This window comes from Temnothorax curvispinosus, unplaced genomic scaffold, assembly GCF_003070985.1.
Source record: "Temnothorax curvispinosus isolate PA1 unplaced genomic scaffold, ASM307098v1 QBEX01002228.1, whole genome shotgun sequence".
Lineage (NCBI taxonomy): Eukaryota > Metazoa > Arthropoda > Insecta > Hymenoptera > Formicidae > Temnothorax > Temnothorax curvispinosus.
Window position 1 is genome coordinate 382,220 of NW_020212008.1, and position 15,500 is coordinate 397,719.

General features: G+C 43.1%; 1 protein-coding gene across 2 annotated transcripts in view; it reads right to left on the reverse strand.

Annotated features, from left to right (window-relative positions):
* Positions 1–9,045, reverse strand: part of LOC112468910 — a 305,546-nt gene extending 296,501 nt beyond the window's left edge. For both annotated transcript variants that reach the window (XM_025038317.1, XM_025038322.1), the window contains exon 1: positions 8,991–9,045. The gene's annotated coding sequence lies outside the window, so the exon portion shown is untranslated. The remainder of the gene's footprint in view (positions 1–8,990) is intronic.
* Between the last annotated feature and the right edge of the window lie 6,455 nt (positions 9,046–15,500).

The window sequence follows — 15,500 nt, forward strand, 5'->3', positions numbered from 1 at the left end:
AGAGAGAGAGAGAGAGAGAGAGAGAGAGAGAGAGAGAGAGAGAGAGAACGCCGAAGGGAACAAAGTCGCAATTTCCACGTGAAATCCAACCGGCATGCGGACGTAATCAGAACGAGAGACGGGGACCCCCGTGTACCCCATGGACAGAATTGATGGACAGCTGGTGGTCCGTGACGCGACCACCTGACATTCTTGTCCGATTGGGCTGACATGCCCCTGGGATCGTGCATGCGAGTTTCGTGCTCACGTAGCAAAACGTCTGCTTCGATTCTCGGCGACATACCAAGTGTACAATCCCGAAGCTCTATGCCAAATTATCTCCGCAAAAATAAAAAGATCGTTAACTCATCGATCGTCCTTTTCCTTGTGTGCAAATTTCGCGTACAATAAATATCTTAAAATTTTAATTACGATAAAAATGCTGCAGATATTTTTAGTTACGTTACAAATATTTCACATATAATTCTAAACACATTAATCCCGAAAGGAATATCACTTACGGCAATAATATTATTGAGAAAACAAACCGAAAGAAAGAAAAAAATAATATATATAGTTATAGCAAAGAGGAGTGATTGTTATTTAGAATTTTTAATAAATATAAATCCTACGTAGGAACACGGTAGAATCCACACATATGTCTCTTTCAACAAAAAAAATAAGAGTTCTATTCAGCCCGTTAGACTGAAACGCACACGGCTATCAAAAAGCGAGCAGTTATTCGCGTTGCGTCGAGAACGCGATTTCGAAGCGATACGAGTAGCACTGGGTTTAAAATACGAGCGATAACCTAGGCCACATCTGAATGCAGCCTCGTTTGTACGCAAATGTGCACGCGCGGCGTACCGCGCGAACACGCGCGAATCCGTTTGCGGATCGGTAAGCCGCGCGGAATGTTGGATCGCGTTGCATCGCGACGAAACGTATAACATCACGCATACAGAGAGAGACAGAGAGAGAGAGAGAGAGAGAGAGAGAGAGAGAGAGAGTGAGAGAGAAAGAGAGAGTGAGAGAGTGAGAGAGTGAGAGTGAGAAAGAGACCATCGTGGCAAACGCATGTTCGCACGCGAAATTGAAAGCACGTCTCGCGAAATCGAACCGAAATCTGTCGCGAAACGCAACCGAATATGAGCGGTCCTGACAACGTGACGCGACTCGACTCGACGAATGTCGATTACTAATGCTGGAACAATTGGAGAGAGACCCGATTTTTGTTCTCTAAGATTCGCCCGATGTATTGCGTATTGCAATTCATTAAAGATGAGTCGAGAAATGCTATATTTTTTAGTCACATCTTAACATAATCTATATTACTCTCAAAAAGATAATATAATAATATTATAAATCCATATGTAAAGAAATAATATTAAGAATTTTTAATATCTTTAGATTTTGCATTGTTATTCAATTACATATATGTACATATGTATAATACATTACGTACTTAATTATTTCATGTTTCAATATTTTTAAGTTAAAAAATTGCTATAATTAAGAAAAACAATATAATTATTACATATAATTAATTGAAGTATTTAATAATATATTCAAGTTATAGACGCTTTCTCATTACTCAAAACTACATTTGATATTAATGTCAAAATATAAACAGAACATTGCAAACTAATTAAAATTTATACCCAAATAAAAAAATCTTAAACAAAGTAACAAATTAAAAATGTACATTATAACAGTCAATTAAAGCTATGTACGTTTTCGTATGGAAATCCTATCGCTACCATCGCTAAAAATCGATAAAAATGCTATATCAGAAACGTTAACAACTCGATTTGAATGCATTTTCATTTAAATGACTTTTCGCGTTTTCATTATCGTTAGAACGCGAATGCACCAATCTTAATATTATCTTCATTACAGCTTCATTTGCTGCGTAACCATGTGTAAATGCTTGTACACGTATGGTATCACAGATATAACCGCTTCCTATTCCCGTAGAATTCTAAAGACTATCGATACATATGTAGATAGTATATACAGTGAAAATAAACACGTATACGAAATGAGATTCCAGAGGAATCTGAGGAATCTAAGCTTCTGTCATCGATATTTCAATCAACTAATAAATAGCGCTTAAATACATGTCGGTTAGTTCCTGCTCACATATGTGTTGCTTCAGACTCTCCTCAAACAAACTGTTGTAAAGTATAAATTGTAATTATAATAACAATTTTTGGTAATAAATTTGGTAATAAATGTCTTGTAATCTCAGAAATCTCATATTAATATTTAAATTGCAACAAAGGTAGCATCGGTTCTAAAAAGCGCATCTAAAGCATGAAATATGATTTAACTGTATATTAATTAAATGTTAGAACCGCTATATCTGTCCGGGAATGGCGAAAACATCGTACTCTAAAATCTGATTAGAGATCCTCGCGCGGTTCCTCGCATTCATTAGACGATGGCGAGCGCAGAAATACGGTCACGGTGTACGAGCGGCCGTTCGAATAGACCATTTGCCTCTACTCGGAACGCTGTGACACGCGCAATTCATCCCCGCAGCCCTCAGCCGTTAGCGTAATTGCACGTACGGGCGCCATTAGACACGCGCGACGCTATGTCGGGTATCTGCGTCGAACCACCTGCGAAATCGTCACTTTGTTTCGGCGTAAATCATGCCCGGAGCAATCTCGCGCGAGGACACGACGCGCTCCGCTTTACTCATCTTGATGCACCTAGTTCGACACGATCGAATCCTGTTCCGCGACGCACGTGCGATTTTCCCTAACGCCAACTTCCTGGCGAAAGCAACGTAACGTACTACAACTTGTTCATAGAACGCAGAATAGGAAAACGTCGCGTTGCGATCATCAAACACGATACATGGAGCTAGCTCCGATGAAAACGAGCCGCTCGTCATTCTATCACGGCCTGGCCGATCGGAATTCACCGATACTTGAACTTGGGTCGAGAACCGGCTCGCGCGCCCACTTTTGATCAAACTTAGTGGCGTTCCGATCTATATTCGACTCGATTAGCGACTCTACCACCCGTGATTTCTCTCTGACGAACGAGCGGTTCGCGAAACAATGTTATTTTGTTAGAGTGGTACAAAGAGTCAACCGCACTGGCAACGAGGCAGAATAATCGAGAAACCGTATCAAAGCACACAGAAACAAATTAAAAATATCCCTATATTACAGATGTATTAAAAGCATATGTAATTGCTCTTTATAGTAAATAAATGCAATAGCATACGACAGAACGTTAAAACCGATGTTTAAGCACATCTGCCCAAAATCTGGAAGATTTTATTGGACACGAAAGATAAACGCGACAAGGAAATTTTCCAAGTGCGAGCGAACGTTTCCCGAAATTCCATCGATGATTCCCATAATTTCAGCGGAACAGAAGTCTGATAGTAATATTCATCGCTGATAGGGTCCAAGACGACCATCTCCTCTCGCAGACGCTCTCTAGCGAAACAGACATTCCTCGCTCCGAGGCCTTCTCGCTCGCGGAGAATGTCTCGATGGTCGGTTGCAGATGTACCTAACTGCACTACGGGGCGTATTCATTATCGGCCCGCCGGAACCCAGGTTGCTGAGACGATTAAACAGGGAATGGGAGGATCCCCCAATGATTGGCTACACGGGACCGATTCGCTGTCTACGGCTTTATCGCACTGTCATTCTACCTCGCTATAGTGCCTGTGCATGGTATCCTTATCTTCTCGCTGCTCTATTTTATTCCTTCTACACGTTACGTGCCGCGACCGGATCGCAGTGGTTAACTCGGAAAAGCTGTCGAACAAATCGCTACCGTGGGTCAGCAAAAACGTATATGAATTCGTTATCAATTAATGGAAAATTATAATGCATATTTGGTCTTCTGTAAAACTGTTTTCGCGCACGTTGCATATTCCCGTTAATAATTTATATATGTATATATATCCGTTCTTCAATGTAAATAACAATGTGCCAAATAATAATTAAATTAAATTGATACTTTCGTTGTTAAATGCATTGTTCATGCATTTGATATAAATTCTACCAAAAAAATACATCTAATTTCATCAACAATGAAACGTTATCTTAGAAAACGCTAATTTATCCTGTACACCAGTTCGGTCAAAATGTAATTGTAACTTTCACTAAATATTCGAATAGAAAGTTCCTCGTAAACCGATTATTACTGTAACTTTCCGACACATCAATCGATGGAAATTGCCATATTATAGCTTAGAAAAGCGGTACTAATTTTGCTTTCAGATTCAGTATCGCGCGTATAGATCCATTGCGATGATGCAGGCGGTGGCAATCAGTCCAGTTGCAAGCCGATCGGTTGCCGCAATAGCAACACGTAATGGTAACTCATTACCTGTTCAATGACTGAACCTAAACTATCCGTGAATCCGCCATTCAAGCGCGTGTCGATATTAAAAGACAACTCCGGATAAACCCCTCTCTCTCTCGTTCGTGCGCACAAGGCTATTATTCCACTTAACTTAACGTCGCGTTACAAGAGAACTGTAGGCGCATCGGGAATAGATAATCCAATGCAATCAGCTAAAATGTATTCGCGCGTCACGAGAAATGCAATTACGGATTCACGTCAGTCAGCCATTCGCGAGGCATGTTCATCGTGCGAGCTTATAAGCGCGTAGGAGGAGCTTACAGGCTTCGGTACATTTGTCGATCTGTCGGAATCAAGGATCCATCCGTCGATCCGACCTCGCCGTCACCGTCACCGTCGCCATCGCCGTCGTCGTCGTCATCGTTGTCGTCGCCGAACAAAAGCCGAGAGAATGCCAAAGCTAAGAATAGCGACGAGTCGCGTTGTGCGGCGTGTAATACGTCGCAAACGATATATTACCGCGTGAGTCGCATTCATACATCAGTTATTCGCGTTTGATTGATGAAATTTAAGTTGACGCATTTCTCCTACATCGTCCTATACATCAGGGGTAATTCTATATCGCTCGCTACAATGTAGCAACTCGGTGAGATGCGCCATCGCGACACGGCACGTCGCGAAGGGCACCATCATCAACGGCGTGTACGCCGCCGCCTTAAGTTAAGCCGACGGAGAAGAGCGTGTGTGCGTGCCAGTTGCATAAATCCCGTCGGGATGATATACGGTACCGGGAGGAGGGAGGATCTCCAACTATTTGCCGGACAACTCCCTCCGCCCTGATGCGCGAAAATCACACGCACGTACTCCTTCGGCTGGTCGCCGCTGCGCGACTGTAAACTGGCATGCCAAGCTTTTAGGAACGGCTTCATATATCTCGTTTTACCGCCTGTCCGGGGAAAGAAATATAAATTCTATCCTAAATAAATATACGGCGCGGTATATAAATTCGTGTTTAGTCTTCACGTTATTTCGTATCTCGTCCGCGCGCCGCGCCGTATAGGTACGTTCGATCGCGTATCAATGATTTATTCAGATACGTGGATTCTCGGATCCAGATCCCGTATATCTCGCGTTCAACGTAATCGAACGTAGAAATTCTTTATCGAATGCAAAGTCCCGCGTATTATCGTAAATATCAAACCAATAACAATTCGCCTTTGCATCGTAAAAAAAGGATTACGCAACGATAAAAATACGTTGCCTTTGGAATATTGCAATTTTGAGTGCGTTCGGATCTATATGTAGTTTTATTGAATTAAATTATTATTTAATTGTGTGTTATAATAAGAATTAACTCGCCAAGAACTATATTAAAAAATTTCGTAGAAGATAAAAAGATATACATACATATATTTAAAAATTACCGATTTTAAAGTAGTAGCGTGACCTAATTTCACACGTAAATTACTCGTCCCAACTTCATCAAACGCTTTCTGAATGCAACGTACCGTATAACGAAAAATAATGACATAATATTTACGAGCGGGACTTGTCTTTCGCGAACGTATAACGTATTTTACTTATCCATTCGGCTCTGACGGAAATGGCGGGAATGTTCTAAAAGGCGATTGACGAAGTTTCGAGTTTTGTCGACGGAGGCAACGCAGCGTAGGAAATAGATGTTGGTTTCCGCGCGAAGCGGGAAAAGACAGCGAAGAGAGGAAACAGTCGGAGGAACATTAACGGCAGACACGAGTCCAAACTCAAACGCGCGATCGTTTTATTTCTTCGCTCTGGTATTCTCTTTTTGCCTGCCGGTGTCTCGTTCTTTTTCCCGTCGAGACGATCGGTCTCGTTAGCTTCACTCTGCTGCCGGTTCCGCTGCTCTCTCGATGAGACTTTCGCAACTATGAGGCCATTTACATACAAATGCCCGTTAGCAATGGACATTCTCGCGAACCCCTCTCAACATCGGTATCGTCGTATCGTCCCGTTCCTTTTTTCCGCCTCTTCTCACCGATTTCACTATCCCCTTTTCGAGCACTCGCCTCGTTTCGCTTACAAAAGCTTCAGTAATTAAGCAGGTATCACGTTTGGACGTTTTCCGTTGAGAGAAAAGGGAGAGCTTTTACTTTCGCTTCTCTAGTTCTACCGATAATTCCACCGAGCCACCGCAAAAAGAGTCACGTTGATTAAAGTCGGCTACCGAATTAATAGATTGAAATAACGTAATGCAAACAACATTTAAACGGGTAAGGAAAAAAGAGCAGGAGCAGCGCACGTTTTCGCCAATGTTGACACGGGATTTATGAAGACTTGCCTAGGGATCACGTATCGCTCCGCGTCCTTTCATACAAACGGGCCCGCGGGCTGCAGGTCCCATATACGTATCTGAACCGGATCATTTTTCACTGGGTTTCCTCGACCGTAGTAGATCGTCCGCGGCACGAAATCGGGCCGTCACGATTACCGCTGCCGGCTGGCTCTCGATAAGACGTAAAGGCTACGTTTCCCATCAGTACCGCGCGCGAAATACGAGCGCGAGAAGGAAAGAAAGGTGAGATAGAGACGGGGGAGCCGAGATAGAAAGTGAGAGAAAAGCGAAATTGCGAATGCCGTGAAGCACAGCTAGCCGAGTGCGGACGAATGTCTGAGCGATACGTGCTACCGCCGTTCCCCGGTTTGCCGCCGATGTTTCGACCTCGCTGTACGATTTGATGGAAGCTGAAGGAAATACGCCCGCGCGCGCGCGCGCACGCGCTTCGCCCGCTGCCCGTCTCGTACGGCTGTAAAATGAAGGCGAGCAATCGGCGCACGTCGTTACAACGTACGCGGAATATATCGACAGGCGCCGCGACGAGAGCGAGCAAGCGCAACGGCGAAACCGTATGCGGACGACGTAAGGGAAATTGCGATTTCTCAAATGAGATCCCGGCCCGGCCCGAAACTTCGTTTCTCGAGATTTACTGCACGTTATTCATAAGTCTGCACGCTGAGCGAAAATGTGAACATGCTACGTCGTGTTATTAAAAATAGAAACTTTTTAATAAGAGTTTTTAAGAAATATTGGAAAAACTATATGTTACATATTATGTAATAATCATATAATAAAGTTGTATATAATAAAAATATAATCTTATACGTATATACGTATCTATATATTTCTCTTCGATCTCTTCCTTTCCTATTTAACTATGTATATATAGAATTATACTGCTTTTTTATAATTTTCTTGTGACTGAATGACACAGTGAATTATCCTAAACACGAATTATGTTATTAAATTACTGAGAATAGAATAGAAGAAGACAATTTTGAGGATTTGCTCATACTCCTAAAGGAAATTAACAATCGCGGCCGATAAAAATCGTAAGATGTTTTCGTACGTCACGTTTCTTTTTAACAAGATTGAAAATCGCTCTCCGAAACGTAAATCAAATTGCAGGTCGAGTTTTTCGCGGTTTCGCACTGTCGTTCAATGTCGGCGTTATCAGTCAGAAATCCCGATATTCGATGAAAGCTCGCGGGAGGTAGCTTCGTTCGTCGCGAAAAGCTGCTCCCATTAAAGAGATGAGATCTTACCGAGGACTGCGTTTCCTCTATCTTCCCCTCTCTGCTCCATTCTGGGGCGAACCCTTTATGCCTGCGATTCTGCTCTGTGTTTAGAAAAGTGTATTCCGCACACGTGCGCTAAAGTGTTTCGCGCGCGCGCTATCTTTTTCGCGTCCCTTTTTACCTGTCCCCTTTTTGTTTCGCCGACGAGAAAGCCGCGAGCGGGATTAAATACCCGCGCTAATCCGATTCGCTGTAAATGTTTTCGAGCGCGACCATCTCCGTCTCTTCCCGTTCTTCCCCTCTTTCCCCTTCGCCTCCCTCTTTCTCCCACGCTTTCTCCCTTTCGCGCACTTCCCGTCTCACTCATCGGACTTTTTTGTCGAGAGGCTTTCTCGTCGTGAGCTTGCAGATATCTCATACACGGGGCTTTCATTTACGGCCGTGTATGCGCGCGGTTTGAAGTTCCACGTAGCAGAGAGTTGCGCGACAACGTTATCGCGAGCAGAGAAGAGTCAGTTCGCAGGTTGAAAATGTCTCCTCTCTCACATATTATTACTTTCCTTATCCTCCCCCCTTTTTTTCTCTCTCTCACTTTCTACCCTATAATCTCGGTCGCCGTGTTAAATTTATTCATAGCCCGGCTAACCCTGTTACGGCGTATTTTACTTACCGCGAAGGCGGGAGCCGAACAAACGGTGTACTACCCCGACACTTTTCTAAACACACGATGTATCGATGGCACTTAAAAAAATACCAAGTTCTCTTTAGATTTAACCCTCAATAATCTAGAGAAAAAGTTCGGCGCAACATCTTAAGATTGAAGAATTTAAATTTAGAATAATTTTCTCAGGTTTTTAAAAGAAATGTATTTGCCGCTATTCCTCTGAATACTTTCATATTACGTCGAAAGCATCATTTTCTTTTACTCTGCCTCGTAAATTGATGATCTCATATCATCGTGTCCTCATAATACAGCCGGAATACATATTCAAGGCGCGTGCAAAGTTCTTTCGCTAGGAAAGTTCGAGTCAGCCGGGCTCTCGTGTCGTACGTTTTGAAATGCTTGAATCGCGCGACCGAATCAGATTGAAATCGGGATCGTGCATAACTTTACTCACCGTGGAGCTAACTCCCGATGACGTCACTGCATCCAATTCGCGTCGAACGTAATCCCTGCAACACACACACAGCGAAAGCGAACGTTAGTCAGATCGTCGGAAATAGAAACTATACGAGGATGGGAGTCGAGTGGACCGTTATAAGATTGAAGTATAGACTCCCGCTTTCCTAGACTATGCGATGCGCGCACGTGGTGAAACGAGGCCGAGAAATTCGACAAAGAAAAAAAAAGAATATCACACGCGATACGTGTTCCGCGCGCCACTTGAGAAATGAAAATCGAGGCAGGAATTCCACTTTCGTTCGAGCAATTCTTCGTGCATAACAACGGGTATCACTCGGATCTAAACTGTTTCTCATGCCTCTCGTTTTTATATGTTTGTATCGTTCTCACGACGTTCGTAATGTGTCCCGGATAGCAGCATTTAGTTATATGAAAAATTATTTTCGTTTAGGCTCTCGCAGATGCAGGAGACAAGCGAAAGCAATTAGTCAAGATCACGTACAATGATGCTTGCACGTAGCATGATTCATGATTATAATTCAACGCATTTGTACCCCTATATCACAATAAACATTTCAATGATCGTCAGTGACCATAATACCTAGCAAACTCGGCTATCAATGACCATTGATGTCCGCAATACCTGGCAAACTCAACTACTAACGACCATTAGTGTCCGCAATACTTGGCAAACTCGATTATCAACATCATCATTAAATGCGCATTGCGCAGGGTCGAAAATTTCAAATTTACATGAATATATAATTCGCAAGTACAGCCTTCGACTAGGTCAGTCACGTTCTCTCTCTCCCTCTCTGTCTTTGTCTCTGTTATCCGGTGGTAAGACGGCGTGTTCCGGTAAGCCTGCATACGCCAGGTGTCGACCCACGGCGGGATGCGGAGATCTCGTCGTCGCGAGAACGACGGCCGTGACACGTCCTGCCGTCTACACGCGCCTACATATGTATGCCGACACTGCGATTTGTGCGATAACGTAAACTCGCTTGTCAAAGGACCCGCCGAGCGTAACTGCAAGCAAGTGAGGAGAGAGAAAGAGAGAGGAGAGGAGAGGGGGAGGGGGGAGAGAGAAAGAAAAAGAGAGAGAGAGAGAGAGAGAGAGAAACAGGGCGCAGAACGATGAAACGAGCGAAAAGAGAGGACGAGGGGAAAGAAATACGTCCATGTAGGTCGTTACATATGTATGCGCGTACGCATGTGCACATATATATATATCGTTCATCGCGTACATATAGATATATATATGTACGGGGAACAGGTCGTGTCAAGCTGTATACTCGCTGCAACGAACATGTATTATTCAGGCTGACACTTGTGCAATGCCTAGCGAGGGTAGATCCCGTCCCCTTTCCATCCCTCTATGCCTCTACCCCTTGTCGGACTCGAGGCTGGCCTCGTGGCGAAATAAAAATGCGGCGGGACGCGAATCCGCGGTGTTACCCAGCCGACGTCTCCGGGAGAGACGTCGTCGAGACGACGACGACGACGACGACAATGGCGCGCTTGATGCACGAGAAGGAAATGTTATTTCTTTAGGACACTAAGTGACAGCCCGAGGGACGTTCGGAGGTATTTGCGCCGCCATCGCCGTCGGGATGTCCACCACGTCCATCGCGACGCGCCTTTAAGGATAACCACGCAACGATGAACCACTACACAGAAAAAACCTCACAAGTTTTTAGTGGCAGTTATTATTCATTGTTCCTTAATTTACAATTAAATATGTTTTCACGTAAATTTAAAATACTGATATTTGGTTAAAATAATCAATCTTGGTAAAATATTAATTTTTGAAGTTTAAATTCTCTAAGAAAATTAGCCTAAAAAATTAAAAGAAATTTATAAAAAAGACAATTTCCAATTTTGCCTTAAAAAAAACATAGGACGTACAATCTCCTGCGCAATCTCATTGTCTTTTCGACTAGGGCTATAGATGAGACAATAAGTCTCTCTTGGAAAACGCCTGACGTGCAATTCCCGATATAATTCCGGATACATCCGGCTCTCGTACCTTCGCGCACCATGGTCATTACTTTCTTCCGCGCAAGAAACAATATTCTTCCGCTACCGGCCATTATTTGCATTGAGTAGACATTTAAACGTGCCGGTAGAAAAATGGTGGAAGAAGAAGAAGAGAAGGGACAGGGCAAAAGAGGGCGGAAGCATTAGTGGTATTGCCATACTATTACTCGCGCCCCTCCTAATAGCCCACCCATTAAAGATAATGAACGTAAATTATGCGTAACGGACCGCGGTTAAAAAGGTCACTTATATCTACCGTAAAGAGAGCCATTCTAAATTGGCTGTGGTATTCACAGTACGTGACAATATATGGTATTTCGCTTGATGCACGTGAACAAATTAAAAATAAAAATTATAAAATTATAATATCTCTTTGTATTGTACTTTTAGAATCACGTGTCGGAGAAATCTTCTAGAATATCGATTCTTACTTTTGTTGCATTAAATCCATACTTCCTGTAGGAGGCAAGAGATATTTCTGCAGCTTTTTAATATTGAGGATTAAATATCTCTCGGTAATTAAACTTCAAATTAAAATTCTGAAGAAGTACCATCCGCTTGTGAATGCAGGTGATTTTATAATAATAAAGCTTCATTAATAACTACCACGATTTGATTTTCCCGTCACTAGCAGAAGATTAATAGAACGCATATGAGTAATTGAATTGAATCGCCGCGATCGAATAAAGGCACATAAAAGGTATTCGTACATTCATTTCAAAAATTTCAATTTATACCTTTCAAATTTACCGAAATTTCTACTTTATTGTATACCGTATCTTTTATTTCACAAAATAATTGTTCAAAACATATATATATGCAAATTAATTATGATGTCTATTATAGTTAACACGTCAAGAATATTGATACCTCAATGTAACGTATGTGATGAGACACGGGATAGTTTCATGTTACGTTTTGTTACTCTTATGCGAATCTCTTATCACTGGCTCGCGCAGCTTTCGACGAGTTTCCGTTCGCCGCAAGGCCGACGGTGGAGGATAGAAACGAGGTCGCACAGATAAAGTATTTCTTCCACGACTCATTTACCGCAAGGCAAATTCATGCTCGCGATCCGCTTGCATCCCATTTCGAGCAAGTCAACTTTACGCCACGTCGACTTCCTATAACCGAATGGTTCGCGGATTAGAAAAGATTTCCGCGAATTTTCGCTCCAAACAGCCTCTCAATCCCCCTCGCTGCCCGCTTCCAATCAGCTTCCGATCTTTGCGAGATAGGAAGCGAGAAGAAAAGATTAAATACGATAAAGTCGCCGGAATTTCACCCCTTGCCGGTATTGCGCGCCCACTTCGTTCCTTCGCAATCCCCTCGCGCGATCTTTTTATCTCCTCGCCATCGGCCATCGGCCCTTGATTCTCTTCCTGTACTTCCGCTGTCTCATGTTTATGGACGAGAAGGCCGATCGCTCCTTAAGCGCGTTTTACGAAATTTATTTCCGTCATCAAGTTACGCCTTGGATTCGCAGGGCGATAACGACGGGCTTTACAAAACGATCGAAACGATCCGTTACGACTGCACGGCTGACTGCTTCTGCCTCAGGAACTGGATGCACTCGATATACAGTCGAGTGCATTAATTCGCTTGCTGAAGGTGAACTGAACGTGGGCGCGCTTTAATTCGTCTGCACTGGATCATTTAACCCTTTCAAACTAAAATCTCGATTTATGAAAGAAAAGATATTCGTGAATTGTTATTAAGCGTCGCAGGCGATTCAATATAATTAAAACATTGCATTATTCTTCACATCTAATATCATAAATAATGACTTTGCGAGCAGTAAATTCTACGGAACATATGTGGCAAATGCATCCGCATCTACGTCATTACTGCATTGCGTTGTTGCATAAAAAATTTCACATATATGATCATGTTATTGCATTTCTATTCCCAGCTATATACGTATTACGCGAAGTACGCGAAATTTGAGAGCGAACGTTTTCGGTCGAAATCCACAATTTCATTTGGAATCGAACGATGGTATAGATACTATACTGTATCATTAGTGTGTACAACGTGCTGTTACGAATTATAGCGTATATAGCGTCGCCTTGTTTCGCAAAATCGCGTGATTCCGGAGACGCGTCGCTCCCGAGCGAAACCAACACCAGAAGACGAGACAGTCTCGTTGGCGACGTTTAACCGAGCCGAGTAAGAAAGTTGGATAGCTCGGGCATGGCGAGCGTGCGAGCAAATAACAAACGAGAGGAGACGCAAGGAGGTGCGCGCGGGTCGTAATTAAAACCGGCTGCTGTTTACCCGGGGGTAATGAAGGGGCAAACACACAGTTTGTCTCTGTTACTGGAATATCTGCCCCGCCACCGTCGTCGCCGCAGCCGTCCCTATTCGCGTCTACATGATACCACGAGTAATGTGGATCACCCGCCTTCGGCCGCCGCAACGGACTTAGCCGCGGCAACTCGAGCGCGACTTCCCGACTCCGTTGAGACCATAACGTTTTCGGGAAACTTTGCTTACGTCGCGACTGCTTGACGCTAACGCTTTAAGCCTTTGCACGCTTCGATCGTATCGCGATATCATGCCGAAAATTGCTTGCCTTTCGCACGGATGTATCCGCGCGATGTATATTTTATATCGTTATACCCACCCTAATATGTATTATCGAGGACCATTATAAATCGATAAAATTTTTTATTCCTTCGAGCTTGTGATTTTTATAATTTTAAAACCTTTTATTGTTAAAAAAAAATTATGTTTTCTCTCAAATAAATACTGTTTAACATATTGCTGGAAAACAAAAATTTAAACACTAAATTAGAAACAAATGATAAGGTATAGCATTAACCCATATCTTCATAATTAGCAAATAAATAGAAACTTAGAAATAATTTCTCGCAGATTGATTAATCACAGAAATGCGTGTAAAATATGCAGAACTTTTCTCAATGTAAGTGCAAACTTTTATCCGAATTATTGTGCAATCTTTACGAGTGTCTAATTGCCGTATCGATTTTCGCTTAAGACTCAACCTCGACGTTTATATGCGTGCCCGGCGTTTAAAGCCATGAAGGCGGACGAGCACGTACATTCACGTGTACGCGAGAGGGGGAGAGGGGAGAGAGGAGAGACAGAATCCACCGAACCGAACGAAATAAGCCAGATCCACCTGATCCCTTATTCCCAGCCCAAAGAGATTGATATCGGTCGAAAGGGATGATGTTATTTTTGCTCGGCGCAGTACGCATCCCCTAACGAGGAGAGGATCGCCCTTTTGCGAGCAACGAGCGACGCGATAAATCTTCCATCGCCGATCCCACTCTCCCTCTACACAGCTTTTAATCCGCCGGTAAATACTAGCGATCGACGAAACGTAGGATAATCGTAAGCGAACGATGCGTGCGGATGAGTATGTACAAAAGGCTTGACTTGACGCAACGAGAATATCGATTAAACGTATCCAATTCGTGGCACATAAAGTGAATGCTTGATGCATATTTCACGCACGAGAGAACTAAAAAAAATGACAAAGTGAATATCTGACAATTAATCGCGACAATTGCACGTTTAATAATAAATATGTTTAAAAATATCGTAATATAAGCTTCAGATTTCAAATTTTACATTAAATTTTATCGCTCAAATCCTCAATCATCGTTGTACCTCAAATCTTTACTTTTTAATTTAAAGCATAATTAAGCAAGACTATTGTTTTCCAACGCTATACAAAAATGAGATAAAACTCAAAATCATGTGAGATATCCACAAAAGAATTGATTTTGCTACGTAAGGTGCGTATTTGATGACACAGCTAGAAATTAACCGATCGTCCATTACCAAATATTAATAGCTGGCGGGTTTGCCGTGAAACGTCGTTAACGCGCTACGTTAACGTACGTACACGCACGTTAATGGGCAAGATATGTACATACGTCGTGTATTACAGCATATGTGAGTCTGCGTTCTACGAAACGGAATTCGAGCGGCCGCAGAGCCAAGTTCGACGGCTTTAACGGAGAGTCGAAGTTGGCTCGAACCGAGACAATTGGACGAGGGCCATCGTCTTGAGCGACAGCGCAGATGCGACAAAAATATTCACAATTACGTCCCGCTTAACGCCGTCGCCGCGTGAATAATAGACACCCTTCGCCCGGCACCCCGATCCCGCAACTCCGTTCTGATCCCCGCGTTTCGCCATTACGTCGCTTTTTCGCTTGTCCGGTCGCGGTGGCTCTTCTAGGAAATTCAGTCGGTCTAAGAAATTGGCACAAGGTTCCGCGTCGGCCATCTTACCGCGCTACGCTTGCCATACGAATTTTTCTATTTTCGCGTATCGACGCACCGAGAGACCGACCTGACCGCCATTCCGGAGCAGAGTTCGCCGCGTGTCACACCGCTTTTTGCAGCGTGTGCAGCTGCCTGCGTAATTATCTTTTTATGCATTATTTAATTTGCATCTTATTTTAAAAGTTATCTATAATATAATATA